Source organism: Orcinus orca, chromosome 14 (genome assembly GCF_937001465.1).
Source record: "Orcinus orca chromosome 14, mOrcOrc1.1, whole genome shotgun sequence".
In the NCBI taxonomy this organism is placed as follows: domain Eukaryota; kingdom Metazoa; phylum Chordata; class Mammalia; order Artiodactyla; family Delphinidae; genus Orcinus; species Orcinus orca.
The window spans coordinates 82,589,258-82,605,798 of record NC_064572.1 but is presented as its reverse complement, the minus strand read 5'-3'; the positions used below and the strand labels follow the sequence as shown (position 1 = coordinate 82,605,798).

The 16,541-nt window shown below is 43.6% G+C and overlaps 1 protein-coding gene across 6 annotated transcripts in view; it reads left to right on the top strand.

Annotated features, from left to right (window-relative positions):
• CHST15 (carbohydrate sulfotransferase 15) overlaps nucleotides 1-16,541 on the top strand; it is a 99,963-nt gene that overhangs the window by 29,115 nt on the left and 54,307 nt on the right. For 2 of the 6 annotated variants that reach the window (XM_033420806.2, XM_049696774.1), the window contains exon 2: nucleotides 4,031-4,194. The exons of 2 other annotated variants lie outside the window; for them this stretch is intronic. The gene's annotated coding sequence lies outside the window, so the exon portion shown is untranslated. Of the gene's footprint in view, nucleotides 1-4,030; nucleotides 4,195-16,541 lie in introns of those variants that run through there. 2 more of the 6 variants (XR_004481263.2, XR_007471217.1) reach the window with 1 other exon arrangement.

Here is a 16,541-nt window from a genome sequence, read left to right as displayed (position 1 = left end):
AGGAGCAGAGGGAGCACCCGTGCGGGGCCCAGTCCCACTTCTTTCCTTGGGTGGTGAATGTCCCCATTCACAGCGAGGCAGCTGACTGGGGCTCGGAGTTTAGGTGGCCTGCAGGTGAGGCAGCCGGCCCAAGGTCACCTAGTCGGGCAGCTGTTTCAGGACCTTGTGGTGTAAGAGCCATCGAGTCAGGCGTGTTTCTGCTCTGCTCGCCATCTGTCCCCGTGGACACCATGTCCAGTGCTCGTTTGGCGGCTCCATGGCCTCTGCTGGGCCCGGGAAGGATGGGCATGTCGTCACGTGGGCACTCGGATTGTGTCGGGAGAAGTTCTTATCGACTCTGAGCTGACTCTAGGTCTGAACATCTATGTGCTTTGGCCAAATATTTATCTGAACCAACCAGAGCAGTTCTTGACAGAAAATCAGCTACGGGGATTTTTTTTTGGCCGTTTTTAAAAATTTGAGACTTTTTTAGCCCAGGAAGAAGTCTGCTCTCTGCAAACAAGTCCCAACCTTTGGAATGAGGCCTGAATGCTTTCCAGATCTTTCTGGAAAAGATTCCACTCTTCCGGGGTTAATTCCAAGAGGTTACTTGTTTACGTAGCACTGAGTTCGCAGGGCAGCTCGTGCAGCCCAGCTGTCTGCTTTTATACCGAGTATTGCTTGCTCTCCTGTCCCCACTCTGCTTTACCTCGTTGCAGAAGGAGGCTAGTCCTCTCCATCAGCAGGGCAGCTGTGGAGGGCTCTGTTGAAGCAGCATCTTAGCGGACTCCAGGGAAACATGGTTATTCTTGGAGAGCATGCCTTTGTTATAATGTTTATTGAATGTCCACCTCTCCAGCTTCAAGTATCAAAACTTGGAGAGATGTTTTTTGAAAGAAATCATACCCCACCAAACACTTTGAACGCCTCTACTTAATGGAGAAGAGAAAAGAACTCCTTTTCGACAGACTGATCTGTGTTTAGCGTCTTGGGTGATATGTCTGTAAATAAATACTTACTTGATCTATTTATTTTACAGAGGTTGGGAATCTGGATTTCAGATTTGAGTGGGGTTATCAGAAACTGGGTCTCTTTTCTAAGTGTCAAGGAAGTTATTAGAAGGAGAGTTTGAAACTACCATTTTAAATGATTTATTTATTGAATACTAAGGAGTTTTATTTTGCAATTATTTTAACTGGTACGACTTCATATATTTTGGTTGCCATTTACTTTTTTTAAAAGGTTATGTTCCATTTATAGTTATAAAATATTGGCTAAAACAACCATTTTTTAAATTATTTTTTTCTCTGGGTCTTTCCTTGCATCCCAAATCTAGTTCTTGGCTCCGGGTGTCCTGGTGGGACCAGCGTGTTTGTCGCCGTGTCACTGCAGAACAGGGCCTATTTCAGTCAGTCTCGATCAGACGTTGCTGACACACAGCCTTTGCAACTTTCCTTCTTCCTATTTTGCATCCAGCCTTGGCTGGGTCTTTGTACCCCGGGTGGGAGTCCGTACTGCGGGGCTGAGATCCTGTCTGCAGAGATGGGAGGGACAGAAGGAAGAGAAATGGGGGAGGTGGTGGTGGTTGGTTGCTGTTTATGGAGTTTAGGGTTGGGGGTTGGTGTTGGCAGCACTGTAGAGGCATTTTGCACGGGCCATCCCGTTTGATCTGCACAGCTCCCTGGCGGTAGGTAGCACCACGTTGTCCCCATTAGACAGATGAGCAAACTGAGGCACAGAAGTGTAATGTGGTCTGCACAAGGGCACACAGCAACCAGATGGGCAGGGGTATGTGTGTGTGTGTGTGTGTGTGTGTGTGTGTGTGTGTGTGTGTGTTCACATACTTCTGGGGTATGGACTTTCATCTTTGGTCCCTACCACCACGCTTCTCTTTCCATGGGGGCAACGTGCCCATTCCCACCCTGTGTGGCCGTGTGAAGCAGGATCCTGTGTCAAAAGATTTAGAGGCTCATTTGGCCTCAGCAAACAGTCAGTCGTGAGAAATTGTCATCTAGGGTCCCGCTGTCCTTTTTGCGTGTTGTCCCTTGGTACTCTTTTGGAATGTGCATGTTTATAGACATGGATGCCCACTCTGGGGAATTCTGTGGTCGGCTCCAGGATTTCCATGGCTGTGGCAGAGAGGACAAGGGAGATGTCCCTCCTGGACTCACTCCCAGGCATGTCATTCTTAGTTCAATGGGAACTGGATTTTTTTTACAACAGTCAAGCATTATAGTATATCCAGTGGGGGGGATATTAATGCAGAGATAACTTGAGAAGTGAGGGGATAAAGTGGGGCTTGGATGTAACTTCCCATTTGGCAGTTTGCATAGACCCCTTCTGTGCCATGACACCTTGCCTCGTATAGCCCTGCAGCCTCATTGTCACCCCTTGTGCCACCTGATCTGCAGAGAGAGGCAAGAGTGCACCCATTTTCAACAGATGAGGAAACTGAGGTTCAGAGATGAGAACTCGTGTCCTGGGGAGCTTGGCCCAGCCCATTTTCTTTTCTTTAGCTTTCTTTTTTTTTTTAACATCTTTATTGGACTATAATTGCTTTACATTGTTGTGTTAGTTTCTGCTGTATAACAAACTGAATCAGCTATACATATATCCCCATATCCCCTTCCTCTTGCGTCTCCCTCCCACCGTCCCTATCCCACCCCTCTAGGTGGTCACAAAGCACTGACCAGCCCATTTTCTACTTGCCATTCCTGTTTGTCAGTATTTATTATCATTCTTTCATCTTTCTCATCTTCGTGGTTATAAAAGTAATACACTATGTAAGCAAAGTTGGAAGCAAGGTGATTGGAAACTGTAATGTGCATGTGGGTCCCACCCTCCCTGTGGGGAGGGGCAGTTTGGGCTTCAGCTTGTGTTATTTTTCTAAATTTATTTATTTATTTTTGACTGTGTTGGGTCTTTGTTGCTGCGCGTGGGCTTTCTCTAGTTGTGGCAAGGGGGACTACTCTTGCAGTGCACGGGCTTCTCATTGTGGTAGCTTCTCGTTGCAGAGCACGGGCTCTAGGCGCGCAGGCTCAGTAGTTGTGGCGCACAGGCTTAGTTGCTCCACGGCATGTGAGATCTTCCTGGACCAGGGCTCGAACCCATGTCCCCTGCATTGGCTGGCGGATTCTTAACCACTGTGCCACCAGGGAAGTCCCTCAGCTTGTGTTTAAATCCAGATCTGCCACTTACTTGCTGTGTGATTTAGGACAAGCCACTTTGCTGCCCAGAGCCTCAGTTTTCTTACCTGCAAAATGGAGCAATTGCATCTACTTTTAGCATCGCCTCAAAGTCGGGGTAGATGAGAGGCAGCATAGTGCCTGCCGTGGAACAAGTGTTCAGTTCTTGTTAGTTCTCCGCCCCCCCCCCCCACCCCGCCCCGGCCCTATATCAGTGCTTCTCAAACTCACCTCCAGGAGACCCTGAAGGCAGAAGATAATGAATTCTCACTGGAGTGCCCTAGGCTGCCGGCAAGCAGCTTGCGTACACCTAAGTAAGCTGCAACATTGTAGATTTTGTCACTTAGTTCTGTATCTGAGCATAACAATTTAAAAACAATGTTTCAAATGCTTAAATATTTTAAAGGTGGAAGCTTCAAACTGTCTTGTAGCTTCCTGGAGTACCTCTGCACAGCCCTGGGGGGCTGGCACACACCTCCCCACAACCCTGGGGTCTACACACCCAAGCTGGTGTCGGTGCTGGAGTTGCTGTCCTTGCCTCTTGCCACGCCTCGTGAGAGCTAGACCTGTCTGTGGGTAGACAGTGGATGTCCTGGAGAAATCCCATTTCACCCTCACCTTGTTCTAAAACCCTCCAGGGGACACTGCAGTTCAGTCAGATGGCTCACTTTTTCCATCCAAAAGACATAAATTCCAAAGAAGTGTTTTCAGGCGGTTCTTCTTGTTCAAGGGTTAACCAGATTCTTATTTTGCTTATCTTTGGAAATAAAACAATGTTTAAAACTATTCAGATCAGCAAGGCCATCTGGTGGGGAGTGTGCAGCTGCTCCCCATTCATTGTGCCGCCTCTAATGTATTCATTGTAGGTCCCTCGTACAGCTGCGAAATCATTATTCGCAGTTGGTTTTGAACAGTGAGCTCCGTGTCTGGGCAAGACCTGTCTCCTCCGCCCGTCCTGAAGGGCATTTGGATTGGTCATCTTCCGATGTTTGGCAGCCTCCTCACTCTTCCTGACGTCACATCAAAGCAGGTGAGAGGGTTCTGGGCACCCAAGTGAGGGGGGGCAGAGCCCCTTGCTCCTTTTGGCCCTAATACTTAGTCTCTGCATTATACTAGGAACCACTTCTCCTTTTCATTCATTTTCCTATTTGTTAAGGAAGAATTGTTGGAAGGCAGCTAGAACCTACCCCTCATCTTTGTGGTCTAGTTACACAAGAGCCAAAAGGACACACGAGTCTGAAAATGTGTGACTTTCCCCCCGCCCCAGTAGTTAAGGTTTTTTGTTGCAGATGTTTGAATCCTTGAAAGTGCGCAAAAAGAATAATGAGAGAACTTAGCAGATACCTGTGTTCCTGAGGTCACTGGGCTCTGATGATGTGTCGTACTTTGAGAAAACGAGGATGAGGGTCTAAGCGGTGCTGGGGTTTGCTTATGGTCACATGGCTGGTTAGTAGGTGTGGCAGGTGGTCCACCCAGGCCTTTTGATCCCCAGGCCCGCTCTCTGTCCTATACTCTGAGTCATGGGGGCGGGGGGGAGGAGGTGTATAGAATTCAATTCATCTGTAAAATGGGAGTACTAATTGGGCTTTCCTTTAGATTATCATGAAGTATAGACAGGATTCTGCATATAAATCCCAGCCTGGTGTCTGGACACCAGAAGGCCTTCAATAAATGTAGCTCATGTCACTTTTATTGTTGTCACTAAGTGGCAAGAGCCCTGTCCTGGATTTCTGCCAAGAGTTTGCTCCTTCGCTCATTAATTGAAGAACTATTCAGGGAGCACCCGCCCCCGTGCCAGGCATGGTTGATGTACAAGGAAATCTAGTACCTACACTGATTTGATTTCAGGCTGAGCATCACTGACCCTGTCCTTGTAGAGCTGACAGTCCACTCGGACAGTCCCCAGCTCCAGCCACACCTCCTTGCCTGGGAGGCAGGGTGGCCGGTGGGCTGGGTGAAAGCTGACCTTGCTGCTCTTTGAGCCTCGAGTTCTGAGCAGTTTCCCCCGGAGCTGCCATCCTACATAATGGTGTGGTATGGGGAAGGATCGTAGGCTTTGCAGCCAAACAGACCTGTGGTTGGAGTTTGGTTCTGCCACTGGCTGGCCATGGGGTTCCGGGGACGTCTTTAACCCTGTGGTGCCTCAGTTTCCTGCATTTAACTTGGGGGTCGCAGTGCTGACCTCAGAGGGTTGCCGTCAAGAAAGGACCTTGCGTGGTGCTTCTGTGCGTGGCAGGGGCTGGATCAACATTTGTCACCTTCTCTTTTCACCGTCCCTGGAGTCACGTAAAACCCTAAACTGGGCCCGTGTTTTGAAGTATACATCCTCGTCTGCACAGAGAGTGGTATTTCATTTGTAATTTCAAATGTCTTCAAACAGACTGCACATTGCTTCCTTGACATGCTTTACGTTATAGGACTGTCCTTGCTTTCTTGCCGAGAGCCATGTGGGTGGGTGGGTTTCACAGCAACCTGGTAAGCTTGTCTCAAGTAGGTTCTACTCTAATGGAAAACCACCGCCGTAGGTGTACAGGCTTGAGTGGAAAATCAAGTACCTAAATCCAGCATCAATTTACATTACAGTTACTACTGGAAATAATAAAATGAGTGGTTAGAAATAGTCTCTCCTCCCGTTTGCTTTCAGAAAAAGAAAGTTGTCGGTTGTGTCACAAAGACCTTTAGACTCTCGTGCCCATTGAGATTGCTGGGTGACCGTGCAAAGTGAACATAGTGGCAGCCTCTTGTTCACCCTGCCGCTGGTCGTTCTGTGCATTTTAGAGAGACTGGGGCACTGTCTGGGTGTCATCCGTACATCTGGTGGTTGCACGAGGGTGCTGGAGCAGGTTACCCTACGGGAGAGTGAGCCATCCCAGGGGATATTAAAATGATCCCATTTGCCCTCCCGCCTTCAGCTGTCGGATATCCCGTGGGTCAATGAGGCGGCTCCATTGTTAGGGTACGTTTTGAACCAGCGCTGGTTTCCCAGCTCCGCAGATGCTCAGGGGCTGGTGGGCTTTGGGGCTGCCCTTGAAAGGGATCTATGATTCTGAGTGTGGGCTTTTTTCTGGAGCCTTTGTTCTGGAGTTAGATGGGATGTTAACAGAGGACCTGGGTTGTGCATTTTTCATATTTGTAGCTTCAACAAACACAGTGCCCGGCACACCGTGGGTGCTTGATAAACGTGTGCTCACCGGTGTGGGCTACTAATAAGGAGAGTGCACTGTGTGTTTGGGGGTTAATTGTCCAGCTTTTTTGCCTAGCATAAGGCAAGTACTGCACCCACTTTTCAGTGCTGGCTGCAAAATTGTTGGCTTCTTAGCAGCCGGAAGACATCATAGATGACGATACTGGGTTTTTATTAGGGAGCAGTTAATTGCAAATCATCCACTCAGGAGTGTTAGGGCTGAAAGAGGTAGTCCCGACTCCATATTTTACATACAAGGTACGGGTTCAGAGATGCAGTGACTTGTCCAGGGTTGCCAGCCAGGTGAATGTCAGGTCTGGACGGGGACCACGCTTGGGAATCTCAGGGGCCACACCCCGTGGCGCGCTGCCTTGTTGGAGACAGATGATCACTGAGAGGAGGGTAAGCTTTTCCCGGGGTACACCCACAGCTGTCCCAGGCTCTCCAGGGCTCCCCACCCTGGTTATTGAGGCACCTGAATGATCCCAGTCAGCTCTGCTTTTGAACATCTTGTTTCTACTATAAAACTTCGCTGTTATTCCTGCATCTGTGTGCCTGCCTGTAGCTGCCACCTGCCTCTTTTCACTCATTACTTCAGATTAGTTGCAGACAGGAAAATGAGACATCTATGCTAGATATATACATTGAAAGCAGGTAGCCTGGAGTGAAGGTCTGAGGGCCTCTCCTATAATAATACAAAGAATACACATCATTTATTGTGGCTTGGTGTGTGCTAGGTGCCGGGTTAAGCATTTTTCTGTATATTATCTCATTTCCTCTTCACATCCATGCTGGGAGGAGATAGTTTTATTCCCATTTTACAGATGAGGAAGTAAAGTCACGGAATGGTGAAGTTAGTTACCTGAGATCAGGTAACACAGACTTGAGTCGGATTGAAATGCAAGTCTGCCTGAGACCTTGGGCAGTCTGACTCCTGTAAGGCTTTGTTATGACTGCCCAGAGGACGTTTTTGCTACATCCCAACTTTCTACCGAGTTGCAAATCATTTGGTTTCCTAGGCCAGATGCAGAGGAGGAGCTGGCTGCAGGTTTGTGGAGATTTGGTCTCAGAGAAAATCCTTAAAGATATATTTTATGTAATGAAATAATAGTTTAGAATGTGTCTTCTAGACTGTAAAACATGTGAAGTGGTCATGACTCACAAATAAAATGTTGATGATGAACTTAATGTCAAGTATGTTTTTAAAAGAACTTTAAAAAACTGCCTGTGTTTTGTATGACACACATTTTGAGTGAGCCAGGAAGATCCTGCAGGTCACAGTTTGAGAATCCCTGTTTTAGACAAAGCAGGCAGAAGGTGTCTTAGTCATCAGGAAAGACGAAATCTGGCAAGGAAACCATGAGCACAGGATGCAGGAAGGGCTTGCTCAAGGAGAGGAGCAAGGAGGAAATTATAGTGACTCTAAAAATAGGCAGGGAGGAAGGTTCTTCATCGGGGACTGGGGAAAAGGTGGTCAGTCATCTGATAACTAAAACATAACAGCTGTGGTTCTTGTAAATACACATTTTGCCAGAAAATAACCTGATGTGTGACATTTGGGTAGTTTTGTCTTGATTTGGGAACAGCTGCCATCTGGGTTTCCAGCTTTATTTTGGCATATCTGCTTCTGGTGTTAGCCAAAGCATCCTTCAAGGCCACAGCATTGGTTCAGTTGATTCACTGGGTCTTTGGATGAATTGCTTTGACCTGAATTGCTCACTTTACTCAGATAAGGACACTTTTTGGAACTCTTAAATGTATAATTATACCAGCTTAATTTAGTAACATCTATTGTTTGTAACCTGTAGAAGAGTGTATCAGTTAACTTTTTTTTTTTTGAGTTAAGCGATTCTTTTAAATTTAATCATTTTGGTTGATAATAAAGCTTATTTACACTTGTTCTTCCCTTAATAGGAACAGAAAATAACCACCCACTATGAGTCCTATATTAACCAGTAACATCTTAAAGATTAACCAAATCTCCCTACATTTTTTTCTTTTCTTTTTTTTAAATAAGGTTTTTTTAACATCTTAATTAGAGTATAATTGCTTTACAATGGTGTGTTAGTTTCTGCTGTATAACAAAGTGAATCAGCTATACATATGCATATATCCCCGTAGCCCCTCCCTCTTGCGTCTCCCTCCCTCCCCTCTAGGTGGTCAAAAAGCACAGAGCTGATCTCCCTGTGCTATGTGGCTGCTTCCTACTAGCTATCTATTTTACATTTGGTAGTGTATATATGTCCATGCCACTCTCTCACTTTGTCTCCCAGCTTACCCTCCCCCTCCCCATGTCCTCAAGTCCATTCTCTACCTCTCGGTCTTTATTCCTGTCCTGCCCCTAGGTTCATCAGGACCATTTTTTTTTTTTTTTTAGATTCCATATATATGTGTTAGCATATGGTATTTGTTTTTCTCTTTCTGATTTACTTCACTCTGTATGACAGACTCTAGGTCCATCCACCTCACTACAAATAACTCAATTTCATTTCTTTTTATGGCTGAGTAATATTCCATTGTATATACGTGCCACATCTTCTTTACCCATTCATCTGTCGATGGACACTTAGGTTGCTTCCATGTCCTGGCTATTGTAAATAGAGCTGCAATGAACGTTGTGGTACATGACTCTTTTTGAATTATGGTTTTCTCAGGGTATATACCCAGTAGTGGGATTGCTGGGTCGTATGGTAGTTCAGTTCTATTTTTAGTTTTTTAAGGAACCTCCATGCTGTTCTCCATAGTGGCTGTATCAATTTACATTCCCACAAACAGTGCAAGAGGGTTCCCTTTTCTCCACACCCTCTCCAGCATTTGTTGTTTGTAGATTTTTTGACGATGGCCATTCTGACCGGTGTGAGGTGATACCTCATTGTAGTTTGATTTGCATTTCTCTAATAATTAGTGATGTTGAGCATCCTTTTATGTGTTTGTTGGCCATCTGCATATCTTCTTTGGAGAAATGTCTATTTAGGTCTTCTGCCCCTTTTTGGATTGGGTTGTTTGGTTTTTTGATATTGAGCTGCATGAGCTGCTTATATATTTTAGAGATTAATCTTTGTCAGTTGCTTCATTTGCAAATATTTTCTCCGATTCTGAGGGTTGTCTTTTTGTCTTGTTTATGTTTTCCTTTGCTTTGCAAAAGTTTTTAAGTTTCATTAGGTCCCATTTGTTTATTTTCATTTTTATTTCCATTTCTCTAGGAGGAGGGTCAAAAAGGATCTTGCTGTGATTTATGTCATAGAGTGTTCTGCCTATGTTCTCCTCTAAGAGTTTTATAGTGTCTGGCCTTACATTTAGGTCTTTAATCCAGTTTGAGTTTATTTTTGTGTATCGTGCTAGGGAGTGTTCTAATTTCATTCTTTTACATGTAACTGTCTGGTTTTCCCAGCACAACTTATTGAAGAGGCTGTCTTTTCTCCATTGTATATTCTCGCCTCCTTTATCAAAGATGAGGTGACCATACGTGCGTGGGCTTATCTCTGGGCTTTCTATCCTGTTCCATTGATCTATATTTCTGTTTTTGTCCCAGTACCATACTGTCTTGATTACTGTAGCTTTGTAGTATAGTCTGAAGTCCAGGAGCCTGATTCCTCCGGCTCCATTTTTCTTTCTCAAGATTGCTTTGGCTATTCGAGGTCTTTTGTGTTTCCATACAAACTGTGAAATTTTTTGTTCTAGTTCTGTGAAAAATGCCATTGGTAGTTTGATAGGGATTGCACTGAATCTGTAGATTGCTTTGGGTAGTATAGTCATTTTCACAATATTGATTCTTCAAATCCAGCAACATGGTATATTTCCCCATCTATTTGTATCAACTTTAATTTCTTTCATCAGTGTCTTATAGTTTTCTGCATATAGGTCTTTTGTCTCCTTAGGTAGGTTTATTCCTAGGTATTTTATTCTTTTTGTTGCAGTGGTAAATGAGAGTGTTTCCTTAATTTCTCTTTCAGATTTTTTGTTGTTGTGTATAGGAATGCAAGAGATTTCTGTGCATTAATTTTGTATCCTGCTACTTTACCAAATTCATTGATTAGCTCTAGTAGTTTTCTGGTAGCATCTTTAGGATTCTCTATGTATGGTATCATGTCATCTGCAAACAGTGACAGCTTTACTTCTTCTTTTCTGATTTGGATTCCTTTTATTTCTTTTTCTTCTCTGATTGCTGTTGCTAAAACTTCCCAAACTATGTTGAATAATAGTGGTGAGAGTGGACAACCTTGTCTTGTTCCTGATCTTAGAGGAAATGGTTTCAGTTTTTCACCATTGAGAACGATGTTGGCTGTGCGTTTGTCATATATGGCCTTTATTATGTTGAGGTAAGTTCCCTCTCTGTCTACTTTCTGGAGAGTTTTTTTTTTTATCATAAATGGGTGTTGAATTTTGTCGAAAGCTTTCTCTGCATCTATTGAGATGATTATATGGTTTTTCTCCTTCAGTGTGTTAATATGGTGTATCACATTGATTGATTTGCATATATTGAAGAATCCTTGCATTCCTGGGATAAACCCCACTTGATCATCGTGTATGATCCTTTTAATGTGCTGTTGGATTCTGTTTGCTAGTATTTTGTTGAGGATTTTTGCATCTATGTTCATCAGTGATCTTGGCCTATAGTTTTCTTTCTTTGTGACATCTTTGTCTGGATTTGGTATCAGGGTGATGGTGGCCTCATAGAATGAGTTTGGGAGTATTCTTCCCTCTGCTATATTTTGGAAGAGTTTGAGAAGGATAGGTTTAGCTCTTCTCTAAATGTTTGATAGAATTCACCTGTGAAGCCATCTGGTCCTGGGCTTTTGTTTGTTGGAAGATTTTTAATCACAGTTTCAATTTCAGTGCTTGTGATTGGTCTGTTTATATTTTCTCTTTCTTCCTGGTCCAGTCTTGAAAGGTTGTGCTTTTCTAAGAATGTGTCCATTTCTTCCAGGTTGTCCATTTTATTGGCATATAGTTGCTTGTAGTAATCTCTCATGATCCTTTGTATTTATTCAGTGTCAGTTGTTACTTCTCCTGTTTCCTTTCTAGTTCTGTTGATTTGAGTCTTCTCCCTTTTTTTCTTGATGAGTCTGGCTAATGGTTTATCAATTTTGTTTATGTTCTCAAAGAACCAGCTTTTAGTTTTATTGATCATTGCTATTGTTTCCTTCATTTCTTTTTCATTTATTTCTCATCTGATCTTTATGATTTCTTCCTTCTGCTAACTTTGGATTTTTTGTTCTTCTTTCTCTAATTGCTTTAGGTGTAAGTTTAGGTTGTTTATTTGTGATCTTTCTTGTTTCTTGAGGTAGGATTGTATTGCTATAAACTTCCCTCTTAGAACTGCTTTTGCTGCATCCCATAGGTTTTGGGTTGTCATGTTTTCATTGTCATTTGTTTTTAGGTATTTTTTGATTTCTTCAGTGGTCTCTCAGTTATTTAGTAGCATATTGTTTAGCCTCCATGTGTTTGTATTTTCTACATTTTTCCTGTAATTGATATGTAGTCTCATAGCGTTGTGGTTGGATATGATTTCAATTTTCTTAAATTTACCAAGGCTTGATTTGTGACCCAAGATCTATCTATCTATCCAAGGTCTATCCTGGAGAATATTGCATGAGCAGTTGAGAAGAAAGTATATTCTGTTTTTTTTGGATGGAATGTCCTATAAATATCAATTAAGTCCATCTTGTTTAATGTATCATTTAAAGCTTGTGTTTCCTTATTTATTTTCATTTTGGATGATCTGTGCATTGGTGAAAGTGGAGTGTTAAAGTCCCCTACTATGATTATGTTACTGTCGATTTCCCTTTTATGGTTGTTAGCATTTGCCTTATGTATTGAGGTGCTCCTATGTTGGGTGCATAAATATTTACAATTGTTATATCTTCTTCTTGGATTGATCCTTTGATCATTATGTAGTGTCCTTCTTTTGTCTCTTGTAATAGTCTTTATTTTAAAGTCTATTTTGTCTGATATGAGAATTGCTACTCCAGCTTTCTTTTGATTTCCATTTGCATGGAATATCTTTTTCCATCCCCTTGCTTTCAGTCTGTATGTGTCCCTAGGTCTGAAGTGGGTCTCTTGTAGACAGCATATATAAGGGTCTTGTTTTTGTATCCACTCAGCCAATCTGTGTCTTTTGGTGGGAGCATTTAGTCCATTTACATTTAAGGTAATTATTGATATGTATGTTCCTATTCCCATTTTCTAAATTGTTTTGGATTCGTTATTATAGGTCTTTTCCTTCTCTTGTGTTTCTTGTCTAGAGAAGTTCCTTTAGCATTTGTTGTAAACCTGGTTTGGTGGTGCTGAATTCTCTTAGCTTTTGCTTGTCTGTGAAGGTTTTAATTTCTCCATTGAATCTGCATGAGATCCTTGCTGGGTAGAGTAATCTTGGTTATAGGTTTTTCCCTTTCATCACTTTAAACGTGTCCTGACACTCCCTTCTGGCTTGCAGAGTTTCTGTGGAAAGATCAGCTGTTAACCTTATGGGGATTCCCTTGTATGTTATTTGTTGTTGTTCCCTTGCTGCTTTTAATATTTTTTCTTTGTATTTAATTTTTGATAGTTTGATTAATATGTGTCTTGGCATGTTTCTCCTTGGATTTATCCTGTATGGCACTCTGTACTTCCTGGACTTTATTGACTATTTCCTTTCCCATATTAGGGATTAGGGAAGTTTTCAACTATAAGCTCTTCAAATATTTTCTCAGTCCCTTTTTTTCCCCCCTTCTTCTTCTGGGACCCGTATAATTCTAATGTTGGTGTGTTTAACATTGTCCCAGTGGTCTCTGAGACTGTCCTCAATTCTTTTCATTCTTTTCTCTTTATTCTGCTCTGTGGTAGTTATTTCCATTATTTTATCTTCCAGGTCACTTATCTGTTCTTCTGCCTCAGTTATTCTGCTGTTGATTCCTCCTAGAGGATTTTTAATTTCATTTATTGTGTTGTTCATCATTATTTGTTTGCTCTTTAGTTCTTCTAGGTCCTTGTTAAACGTTTCTTGTATTTTCTCCATTCTATTTCCAAGATTTTGGATCATCTTTACTATCATTACTCTGAATTCTTTTTCAGGTAGACTGCCTATTTCCTCTTCATTTGTTAGGTCTGGTGGGCTTTTACCTTGCTCCTTCATCTGCTGTGTATTTCTCTGTCTTCTCATTTTGCTTAACTAAGTTTGGAGTCTCCTTTTTGCAGGCTGCAGGTTCGCAGTTCCCATTGTTTTCGGTGTCTGCCCCCAGTGAGTAAGGTTGGTTCAGTAGGTTATGTAGGCTTCCTGGTGGAGGGGACTGGTGCCTGTGTTCTGGTGGATGAGGCTGTATCTTGTCTTTTTGGTGGGCAGGACCGCATTCGGTGGTGTGTTTTGGGGTATCTGTGACCTCATTATGAATTTAGGCAGCTTCTCTGCTAATGGGTGGGGTTGTGTTCCTGTCTTGCTAGTTATTTGACATGGGGTGTCCAGCACTGTAGCTTGCTGGTCATTGAGTGGAGCTGGGTCTTAGCTTTGAGATGTAGATCTCTGGGAGAGGTCTCGCCGTTTGATATTATGTGGAGCCGGGAGGTCTCTGGTCGACCAATATCCTGAACTCGGCTCTCCCACGTCAGAGGCAGAGGCCTGACACCTGGCTGGGGCACCAAGACCCTGTCAGCCACATGGCTCAGCAGAAAAGGGAGAAAAAAAACAAAGAAGGGAAGGAAGGAAGGAAGAGAAAATAAAGTTATTAAAATTAAAATTTTTTTAATTATTAAAAAGAAAAAAATTGAAAAGAAATAAAAAAAGAAAAAGAAAGAAAGAAGACAGCAACCAAACCAAAAAACAAATCCACCAATGATAACAAGTTATAAAAACTATATTCAAAAAAAAAAAAAAAAAGGACAGACAGAACCCTCGGACAAATGGTTATAGCAAAGCTATACAGACAAAATCACACAAAGAAGCAAACACATACACACTCACAAAAAGAGAAAAGGAAGAAAAAATCTATATATATAAAAAAAAGGAAGAGAGCAACCAAATCAATAAACAAATCTACCAATGATAGTAAACTCTAAATACTAAACTAAGACAGACATAAAACCAGAAACAAATTAGGTGCAGAAAGTAAACCCCAAGTCTACAGTTGCTCCCAAAGTCCACCGCCTCAAGTTTGGGATGATTCGTTGTCTATTCATGTATTCCACAGATGCAGGTGCATCAAGTTGATTGTGGAGATTTGATCGCTGCTCCTGAGGCTGCTGGGAGAGATTTCCCTTTCTCTTCTTTGTTCGCACAGCTCCTGGCGTTCAGCTTTGGATTTGACTTCGCCTCTGCGTGTAGGTCGCCTGAGGGCGCCTGTTCCCACCCCCCCCACCCCCACCACCCCCCGCCCAGACCAGACAGGGTTAAAGGAGCAGCTGATTAGGGGGCTCTGGCTCACTCAGGCCAGGGGGAGGGAGGGGTACGGAGTGCGGGGAGGGCCTGCACCAGCCTGAGGCGCGCCGTGCGTTCTCCCGGGGAAGTTGTCCCTGGGTCCCGGGACCCTGGCAGTGGCGGGCTGCACAGGCTTATGGGAGGGGGGTGTGGATAGTGACCTGTGCTCGCACACAGGCTTCTTGGTGGCGGCAGCAGCAGCCTTAGCGTCTCCTGCCCGTCTCTGGGGTCCACGCTGTTAGCCGCGCCTCGCGCCCGTCTCTGGAGCTCGTTTGGGCGGTGCTCTGAATCCCCTCTCCTCACGCACCCCGAAACAATGGTCTCTTGCCTCTTAGGCAGGTCCAGACTTTTCCCCGGACTCCCTCCCGGCCAGCCGTGGTGCACTAGCCCCCTTCAGGCTGTGTTCACATCGCCAACCCCAGCCCTCTTCCTGGGATCTTACTTCGGTTAACATTTCTCACATAACAAAACAAGACTCGGTGACTTAAAACAGAAACCGTTTATTATTTCTCATATGTCTGTAGAGATTGGCTGGGGGTCAGTAGGGTATTGGCTGTTCCAGGTTGGGCTCAGCCAGGCGGCTCTGGTCCATGGGTCTCTCATCCTCCTGGCCAAGCTGCCGTGTTCTTCCCACAGCGAGGGTAAAGGTGCAGAGGGTAGGCGGACACACTCGACCCCTCTTAAGGCCTGGGCTTGGGACTGGCCTGCTATCACTGCTGCCTCATTCTGTTGGCCAAAGCAGTTGCCAAACCCAAGCCAAAGGCTGAAGAAATGTATTCCACTCCTTTGATCGGAGGAACTGCAATGTCATTTATGTGGTGAAGGTGGTGAATATAGGGAGAGATAAGAAACTGGAACCCAAATGCAATCTGCCATGAATAGTAATAAACTGCTACTTATCCAATACTTATTGTGGGCCAGGACTATGTATATATAATAATAGCTAACATTTATTTAGCACTGTGAGCCAGACACTTCTATGCACTTGACGTGAATTGTTTCATGTAATGCTCACAGCAGTGCTATGATATAGACCCTAAGGTTATTCCCAGTTTCCATCCAAGGAAACGGGAGGAGAGAGGTTTAGTAGACTTGCTCAAGGTCAAAGCCGGGTAACCCTGCGTGAGCACCCAGGCTCCAGCGCTGTATGTGATGTTACTATCGTCAAGGACTTTTGAGAATACAGAGGCCCAGATCACTTAAGGGACTTGTCTGCAGTCACTAGGTGGACACAGCTTTAGCATCCTGGCCCACGTCACTACTGGCTGTATTCTTCCCACTGTGCTGTCGGCCAATGAGTGTTAATTGAGGAATGTAGCCTTATTCCGTTCACTGACTGTGATGTGGTCAAAGGCATAAAATCCAGGTATGAGACTGAAGCTGATCATCTGTTGTTTGTCCAGAACCCTCCAGTCTTGTTAGCCTTCGTCTCAGTCCCAGTGACAAACTCTAAATGTGAAAGATGTTCCTTTTGTCACTTGTTGATTAATATTCCTTGAAAAAAACTTATTTCCATATGCATAGCCCAAAGAGAAGTGTCAGCAGTTAGACATACTGATGAGAAAAAGGCTTTGTGTTTTAGTAAAGGTTAATTAAGACCCATCAATTTTTTTCCTTTAAAACATTAAACTAAAATAATGTAATTAGCTATTTTTTTCCTCTCTACTCCCAGAGGGCAGATGTAAATGTTCCACCTAAATGAAGCTATTTATTTAAATTCATCCAGATTTCTTTGGAAGTTTTGTACATCTTTCTTCTGCCATATCAGCTTCGAGCTACAATAATTTAATAAGTTTTTCCTGAG